The 6,269-nt window shown below is 25.1% G+C and overlaps 1 protein-coding gene across 2 annotated transcripts in view; it reads right to left on the minus strand.

Moving 5' to 3' along the window:
- The window catches only part of LOC107446586 (Ig-like and fibronectin type-III domain-containing protein 2), a 102,281-nt gene extending 96,358 nt beyond the window's left edge, over positions 1-5,923 (minus strand). Inside the window, exon 1 of one of the 2 annotated variants that reach the window (XM_087161417.1) lies at positions 5,728-5,923. The gene's annotated coding sequence lies outside the window, so the exon portion shown is untranslated. The remainder of the gene's footprint in view (positions 1-5,727) is intronic. The other variant, XM_087161415.1, reaches the window with a different exon arrangement.
- Between the last annotated feature and the right edge of the window lie 346 nt (positions 5,924-6,269).

Here is a 6,269-nt window from a genome sequence, read left to right on the forward strand (position 1 = left end):
TAAGGCATTTTACGGTAAAAATAGATTTCACCTATGATGCACCTAAATGCCGGTACTTCATACTGTAATTTGATCCAGATTTTTTTACAGTGTGTGTAATCAGAGATTTAAGAATCTTTTTAAATGATCCTTATGTGTTTTTTTTTTCTTTTTAAATTTCGCTCAAATTGTTTTTCATGATTTCGTTTTTTTTTTAATTTTTTTTTCTAAATTTTCAAAGAATTATTTACATTTTCAAAAAACTTTTTTCTTTAAAATAATTTTCTTAAATAAATATCCTTTACTAATTTTCTGGAAATAAATCTACAAACTTACTCTGCATACATAGTTATTCATAGAAAATTATGTATTATGTTTATTAAAAATAAATTATTATTTTACAAAATGTAAAAAGCTCTTTCACGAAATGAATAGGTAGATTTAAAAAAGTAATGAGAACTTTACCACTCGTTCATTATAATAAAACACCGTGGATCTGCACTTATACGGGTAATTGTAATATACGGAACTTTAGTTGTTTCGTGCGGGTATGTTAGTTATTAATATCTCAATAGGTAGAAAAACTACATATATCAGGATGAATACTAGTGTTCAAAATTAAAAAAAAAAAAAGATTTAGTTATTCATCTTAGTTTCTTGAAAGTTTAGAATAAATAAGCTCAGTCATTTATTTGGAACTCATAAGCTATATCATAAGCTTGTATGAAAGTGTTACATAATAACCGACTAAGCAGTTATTTGTAAGCTTTCCCGAATTCACAATATAATGAATTATAAAAAAAATCTAATTTTTAAACCTAGCCTTTTTTTTTTCTTTTGAACACTGAACATGGTGAACACTTCGTAACGTAATTCCTAAAATCGAAAACGTATTATTTTATTATAAATAATTAATAAATAATTCTTAAATGTTTAAACTATTACATTAAAGTTTCGAGTTAAAATGCAGCATTCCCGCACCGATTGGAGTTTGAGGTTCCACAATTTCGCGAAAATTGGTATGTGATGGGGGCAGTGTAATTGTGTGCACCAGCCGCTTTTACTTTCCAAGCAGGTTGATATCCTTCGATATGAAGTTAAATGGGATTCCAAACGCAATCACGCTGATCTTTCACAATCGCTACTTAACCCTTAACCAATGCAATATTACGGATGCAAAACGCAACTCTTAGATGCATAGCAATTAAGAAGTTTTTTAGAGAAGAGTTTTTCCTTTTCATGCAGAGCTTTTTCTCTTTTCTGCAATATGTTTTACCTTTAATGCAAAGCTTTTTCCGTTTATGTTACACTTTCTCCTTTTCATGCATAGCTTTTTTCTTTTTCTGAAAGTTTTTTGCCTTTTACTCAAAAAATTTTCCCTTTTGTGCAAAACTTTTTACCTTTTGTGCAAAACTCTTTACCTAGTTGATTAGACTTCCAGAAATCAATTTCAAAGAAAGGTTTTCTATTTTCCGATAACTTTTTTTCATAAATTTTTAAACAAAATGTAATAAATTTTTAATATAACTCATAAACAATTACTATATATTGAACCCTAATCTGTAAATAATTATCATGTGTGTTAAGCTATCTTCCAATCCAGGGCTCTCTAAAATTTAGAAATCACAAGAAATTACAATCCAATATAATTTTAGTTAATTTAGAGAACGAATGAGCTCAAATAAATAAAGATTCTAACAAAAGCATATTTTATCACAGTATATTAATTTTAATCACCACTAGTTTTGACTAAAAAAAACAATTGAAGTTCCTTTCCTGAAATAAAAATTATAATTTTAAAAGAAATTTCATGAAAAAAATACTCAAAATGAAAGGTAGAATTCGTGAATTTAAAAATTACGACAAAATTATAAATAAAAAAACTAACCCTTCCGTAACACTTTCAGTGAAAATAGATGTTTTGAACCATAACATTTAATCTATAAACAAAGAAAGTCTATACAATCTATCTTTAAACCTAGTTTTAAGTCGTTGCCCATGAAAAAAACATAAACTAGTTTTGCAATGCTTCATGACAAGTAAAGCGTTCGTAAAGTAGATCGGTGGATGATGGACAAATTGTTTACCTGGTGGCACACTCACGAAATAGTTAAACACTTAGAAATAAGTTCTTTTTTTGAACTGTTGTAAGTTTTTGTCTTAATCTGGCAGTTTTAATATTTTCTTTTTTAGTAGATGCATCTAATAACGCTGTTTTTTTTCTATAAATGTAGAGGAAAGCTATGCATTCATATTTTTCATAAGAAATATTAGAAATTATGAATATTCGAAATTAGTTTTCAAATTTTGACCTAACTACTCTCTAATGTAGTTAGATAATTTGAAACTGTAAAGTTTTTGCACTTATCCGAAAACTGAGAGTTTTAATATTTATTTATCAGAATAAGATGTTTTCTTTCATAAATAAGTAGAAAAACATTATATTCCCATTTTTCATAATAAGTAATAAATATATTAAAAATTAGCTTGCAAATTTTGCAAAAAGAAAAATTTTTTTATTGTTGTTAGTTATTTCATAATTGTTAAGTTTTTGTACTAATCTGTACAGTCAGTTGTAAATACAGTTGTCAGGAAACATACAGTTGTAATAATTATTTAGTAAAATCGTGTAAGTAACGCTGTTTTATTTCATAAATGCATCGGAAAATTTTATACTCCTATTTTTCATTAAAAAAATATGTATATTAAAAATTAGTTTTCATATTTTGTGGAAACAACTCTCGATTGATGTTGAATAATCTATAATTGTTTTTTATTAATCTGAAAACAGACAATTGTATAATTATTTAGTGCATTGTAAGCAATTTTGGTGTATAGTTGCCACTATTTTTGGTGTTGAGATAAACTAAAAACATTTTTAAGTGCAAAACTGTAGTTATCATGCAAAATATTTTATAAAATTAACAAAATAACAATTGTTTAAAACAATTAGCGTGAACATATAACTAAAAATCTACTTATTTTTTGAATGAAATATTTTTCCAATGAAACCATTGGATTGAGTCGAGTGAAAATATGCGCTCTGTTAGTAAACAAACAAACATAAAATCTATAAATAAAATCTATAACAGTAAAAAATTAAATAAAGAATGTGAAAACATACACTATAACAATTTTTAGTTTATTTCAACTTCTAAAATTGTGGCAACTATACATTAAAATTTTTACTCTATAGAACCATAATATTAAAACTGCTTTCTTTTATAAATGCTTAGAAAAACCATTTATTTCTACTTTTCATAAGAAATAAGTATAATAAAAATTGACTTTCGAATGAGACTCTTAACTACTCTCTATTGTTTTTAGGTAATTTGCAACAGTTAAGTTTTCGCTCTAATTTGTGAAACACAAACTTTAAATAATTAGTTAGTAGAATCGTTGTAAAATCGATGTTATTTAATTGATAAAGCGTAAGCAATTTCCAAATTTTTATTTTTACTGGAAATGTATTGAAAATTAGAGTTCGAATTTCGCACAAATTACTATTTTTAAATACAGTTATATTTCAAGCATATAACCTGATACATTGTAAGGATTTATAGCATAAGAGACAACGTTTTTATTAGCTTTAAAGAATTTATTAAAATTAAAAAACAATTTTAAATTCGAAATTTATATGCATAACATTAAAAATAATACACAAAACTTGCATCAGGGAGCAAAATTTCCACTCGCCAGTTCGCCATTGGCAATCAAATATCTAAGACTACCGAGTCAGTTTCATCCTAAAAATGTTGAGTTTTAATACAAAATATGTACACTTAAATTATCATTGTCTCAATAAGAAGAAGTGTGGAAATGTTTCGAAAAGTGTAGAATTTTTCTTCATTTAAAATTAAAAATGACGACATTAAAACCTTTATGACGACCTTATTTTGCTTTAATATTATTATTATTTTAATAAATATGTTTCGATTTTTAAGTTTCTATATTGTTTCGATCACAAAAATATTTCTTCATGGTACATCACTTAAGGTTTCAAAAAATGTATGTATTGTTCTTGAATGTGAAATAGTGCAAACAAAAATTTTAGATCGGATGCTATCTCGGAAGTTTCACTCTCGGCAATACATAATTCATAAACATTAAACCTTTTTATAGCTTGTTACTATTTAACAAACTTAAACCATTGAAACTTACTATTAATAGTTCTTAAGACAATCTACGTTAGAAACTATTGTCTACTGACGCATGATGAGATAATATGTCTGAAGTTATTTTTACGTAGTTCAAAAATAGATAATTGTTCGCGAACGTTTATCGTAATACACTTAGATTAAACTATTTTTAACACCTTATAACGTTTATTTCTATTAAATTATTCAGTCTACATGCTTAGCTCGATGCATATTTGAATAAATCAATGGATAAAAAATTATTGCGCTTGTTTTTTGGTTTTAGTAAAACATTAAGGACATGGATTAATATTCAACAATGTTCATAATTAGTCATAAGCAATTAATAAATACATTGCTGTTATTTTAATCAGAAATTTTCTTTTATATATATATATGAATAATTGTTAATAATCTGAGTTTTTAATTATTCAAATAAAACTCAAAAGTAAGTTTTTACATCAAACTAAATTAAGATTTAAAACTGCATAAAACAATTATTTATAAACGTAGCTCATTTTCATATACGACAATTGAAAACTTTTAAGATCTATTTATGTAATATCAATTAAATTTAATATAGAATCAATTTTTTTAGCAAGCAAAACAATTTTGAGTTAGACTGTCTTTAATTTCACCAAAATAATAAATTTTAAATTCTAGTAGTTTAAATATTTTGCTTTAAAGTAATTTAACAAACCTAACATCAAAACTAAAGAAATATTTTGGGAAAATAACGGTGTTAAAACTTTATCAATTTCTTGCGTCCTAACACTGAATCTTTTTAATCTATCACCAATCAAAATATAAAAATAATTTATGTTTATAGATAAAAGAATTAAGTATTTCACTTTATTGAGAAACTAGGAGAGGGTTAAGAAATATATACAAATTAAGAACAAAAGCACGTTTAAAAGAATATTATATTATTAGTATTTATTTTAGAAAACAATTATTCAATTTTCTGATTTAAATATCTCCTTTTCCTTATTATTTTCGTACTAGCGTTCTTAATTAAATATTAATTTATTTAAAAAAAGGAGAAAATTTTCTCAAGTGGGAAATTTTTGCATCACAAACGGAGATTAGTTGCTGAAATAAGTAAATTCAGCATATGTAATAATTGTGCTCTTTTAATTTAACGATGTTTAAGCATTGAAAACAAAATATTAATAATATAATTAAATTTTATTTAGTTAAATTAAACTTTCGTAATTTTAATTATACTTTAATAGTTTTAATTAAAAATGGATACTAAAACTATCTAAAATTAAATTAATATCTAAAAAAATTAATATCATTAATATGAGTAACCGTAAATTACTACATCTCATACCAAAACCGATAAAGCGTAAATAAACTGATAAATAATTTTAATAAAAGATATTTGATAATAAAAAAATTCAACAAAAATGATTAAACCTTTTAATTAATTTTTAATTAATTTTTTAGTCTAATTACTTAAAAAAATTTTAATTTGAAATTTTTTAAACATATAATTGCACGAAAAGTATCTCGCTTCGTTGTTAGATATATCATTAAAGTAGTCAAAATTATATCAAAAAAGCAAATAAATAAATAATGTATAGGAAGTTGTGTTTGTATGACTTACCAAAGCTGCAGGCTTTAGAATTGTAAATAATCCTAAACGGAGTAATGATTTCACTGTATTGAACAAATGTAACACACCGAATCTCGCAGGTGGTTTGTAAGTCCGAATGAACAGCTACAACAGCAACTTGTCTTTTTCTGAGCGGCCAGTGGACTAGTCCTTACCCGTTTGCTCCACAGGTAAAAATGATAGAATCATAAAAGCAGGTAAAGGGGCCGCCAAAAAATTGCATCTCTCATTATGTAGGTCAGTAAAAAAAATTATTTTTCCGTTTCAATTAAAGGAAGTAATGTTTATATTACTCAGAATTAATACTTAACAGGAAAAAAGAAGAAAAAAAAAACAAAGATGGAAGAAGGCACTTAAGGTCTATGATACCTAACTTATTAATGCATTTATTATGAATTTGAGAAAACAAGAAAAAATTAGTCACAAAATAGTATTTTAAAGAAAATAGTATTTTTAAAGAAATACAAATTTAAACAGTTTTTGTCAGATAAAAGAGATCGCTGTTTATTCTGTATGCCTGACTTTAGTGAAAT

This window comes from Parasteatoda tepidariorum, chromosome 4 (genome assembly GCF_982258835.1).
Source record: "Parasteatoda tepidariorum strain Cologne lab strain chromosome 4, Ptep-v5.0, whole genome shotgun sequence".
NCBI classification, from domain to species: domain Eukaryota; kingdom Metazoa; phylum Arthropoda; class Arachnida; order Araneae; family Theridiidae; genus Parasteatoda; species Parasteatoda tepidariorum.